The sequence below is a fragment of the Arachis ipaensis genome, chromosome B09 (assembly GCF_000816755.2).
Source record: "Arachis ipaensis cultivar K30076 chromosome B09, Araip1.1, whole genome shotgun sequence".
Lineage (NCBI taxonomy): Eukaryota > Viridiplantae > Streptophyta > Magnoliopsida > Fabales > Fabaceae > Arachis > Arachis ipaensis.
Genome location: NC_029793.2, coordinates 15161414 through 15164713, shown reverse-complemented (window position 1 = coordinate 15164713; position 3300 = coordinate 15161414).

Genomic DNA, 3300 nt, shown 5'->3' with positions numbered 1-3300 from the left:
ATTTGAGTATATTATGTGTTTAAACTGTTCAGGTAGCGTCTTGAAGATTCTTCTAATTTTTACATAATGAAATATGAGCTGAGGCACGTTTTGGATATTTGAGACTTCTTAGGGACAATTCAATTTTTAAAAGTATCCCGATGGTGTTGTGGGTCAATCGTAGGATGAAAAACTTTTTTTAAATTTCTTTATTAAGGATCTCGACAAAGAATGGATAGCATATTTTTCTTTTGTGCTCATTTTAGATTCGCTTCTCTTGTTTCACTTGGCCATATATTTCTAAAAGTTTTCTTCTTAAGTCCCAACTCGACTTTATTGTAAAAGTCTTTGTATCTTTGTGTCATGTTTGTTAGCTTGGTGGCATCTGCAACTGAATCTTTTTTTCTAGAAGGTTGTGGAATGCAAATAGCAGAAATTTATGATTCATCCTTATGGCTGGCATATCTCGTAGTACAGTTAAGCCAATTAGATGTTTAAAGTCGTAAACAAGGTGGTGTTCTAGTTGTCTTTAATGGAGCTCTAGTTGTGCTTCAATTGGTCGTCCGTAGAATAGAATTTTTGGGGGTATTTTCAACGATAGTGGTTGAACTTTATTACTTTTTAACCCTTTTCTTGATGCAAGTAGTTATGCACAAAATCTTGGATCTCTCTCATGGTATGATGATGTTCTTAGTGAGGTTTTTCTAAAAGGACTTATCTTCTCTCAACTCTTTTACTAGAGCCATGAGCACTACTTGAGTATATTATGTGTTTAAACTGTTCAGGAAGCGTCTCGAAGATTCTTCTAATTTTTACATAATGAAATATGAGCTGAAATACGTTTTGGATATTTGAGACTTCTTAGAGGACCATTCAATTTTTAGAAGCATTCATATAGTATTGTGGGTCAATCGTAGAATGAAAAATTTTTTTGGAATTTCTTTGTTGAGGATCTCTGCAAAAAACAGGTAAGAATTTCAACCCCTGCCCCTACCTGTGAAGCCTTGGGTTGTTTTGTTGGGAGCTCAACAGCTTCTGTCTTAGAGTAAGAGTGTTTCGAGATCTCTGTGGCTATTTGATAGTGAGAGAGCTCGTTATTCCCATTGTTTGTGTTTTAGTCTGAGTTTTAATTTTTTTGGCACTTGCACTCACTGCACTTGATATCTACAAGGATTCGCACTTCCTTTTCGGCCAGGTCTTCCGCTATTTGCATGACCTCATCTTAGATTTGGAAATCTTGTTGATTTTGAGGATTCTATTGGAGGATAATTTTTTTCTAAACCACATAATTTGTCGTCTTGACTAATGATTTATTTCAGGAGAGTATGTTCTTGCTGTTGAGGGCTTTCATTAGTTGCTTCTGAAATGACCAGATATTTAAAGTTTTGGTGTTGAAGATGGCCATCAAATCATCCTGTGTTCTCCGAGAAAAGATTGGTGGGGTCGTAAACCACATCTCAAAAGAAAAAGAAAAGAAGAAAGAGAAAAAATATTAGAAAAATAAATAGAAAAATTTGTTGTAAGTAGTGCATCTAGAGGTAGTTTTTTAAGATTGTTGTTGAGTGAAAATTTTTAAATATGGTGCCAATGTTTTGGAAGATATAACTTGAATCATCAGCTAAGTTGGTCAGAAGCTAAGTTGGTTAGAAGGAGAAGATAGAATGGCAGATTTTTAGTTGGAGGTGATCCTATGACCTAACAATGACATACGGAGGAGTTTACCAATAAAGAATTTTGACACTCAAATCAGTATTGATTCAAGAGATATAAAAATTAGGATTAAATAATACATACTTTAGACCTATGTTGAGCTATTTATTTATAGTGTTCGAAAGAAAATCATAAGAGAATCTAAATACTCCTAATAAAAGAGCATTCTTCGACTCGTCATCGTCTTAAGTCTAAGTTGGGAGCTGGTTCGTAACAATTTTTTTTATCCTTTTCTTATCCTAAGGATGTGTGTGTGGTTCAAGTATTACTTTGTTATTTAGATTCTATTTCCATGGGAATTAAATATAGGTTTAATTACTCTGTTGGTCCCTATAGTTTCGTGAAATTTTCAATTAAATCTCTATACTTTTTCTTTTTAATTAGATCCCTGCACTAAATTTTTTTTTAATTAAGTCCCTCTTAGCAGTAATTGGCTTAATTTTATAGGGACCCAACTAAAAAAAAGAATTGGTATAGGGACCTAAATAAAAGAAAAAAAAAAGTGTAGGGATCCAATTAAAAAAAATTGGTACAAGGACTCAATTAAAAAGAAAAAAAGTATAGGGACCTAATTGAAAATTTTGCAAAACTATAGGAACCAACAGAGTAATTAAACCTTAAATATATCCAAGGAGAAGGTGAGAATTGAAATAATAGTATTTTAATTTCCTAAAATCAAACTTACTTAAAAATAGTTTTTCAAATTTTGAACCAAACATAAAAATATCATATCCTATCTTAAAATTCTCATAAATTATTTATAATTCTCCCAACCACATACACCTGCATTCAAACTTGATTTATTTTAAAAGAAATAAAGCCATAAGCTTTTTTTTTTTTAACATTGCAGTCAAGTCATGAGCGACACCCAATCAAGGTAAGGCAAGAAAAATCATTGAACAAGCACTTCTCTAGTTCTTTTCAAAATATCCGAGAAAATCTTACTGAATGAATATAATTAGTTAGATAATTACTTTACTTGTAACTTAGATTTTGGATTCAAAATAAAGTACTACATGTTGGATCTATCATACTAATAACATGTGTATAGCTGTCTGGTAGTGGGTGTGATGAGAGTGAATATACTGCTGTATGTCTGGTAGGGGTCATGATTTTATATTTAAACAATATTATTCTTATCTGAGTCACTGTTACGATAAAATATTTTTTGTTCTGGTGAGTGTAAAGAATAATGCACATTTAGTAACTTTCAACAGTTTCCCTTTCTTTTATCCTCTTATTAAAAAAAATAAAAATTCATCAAGTGTTAGTTCGGTCTTCAATTCAAGATATAAATTCAATTATAAAAACCACTTAAACCAAGCGGGGTTGGAGCAGGTGAACCAGTGTCCATTGAGTCCAATGTCAACACTTTGATTATATCTTTTATATCATTTAATAGTCTAATTATTATACAAAAACGGAAAAACCACACTCTGCAAGCAGCTAAGGCTGTTTGGCCAGAGTTAATAATTATAATTGAAAAATAATTGAGAAAATTATCAACTTAACTAGCGAAATACTAAGATGTTGCTGATAATTTTACCACAAAAGAATTATGCAAATTAAGCACTAGGTACTTAAAAAAAGGAAAAATTTTTAAGTATACTA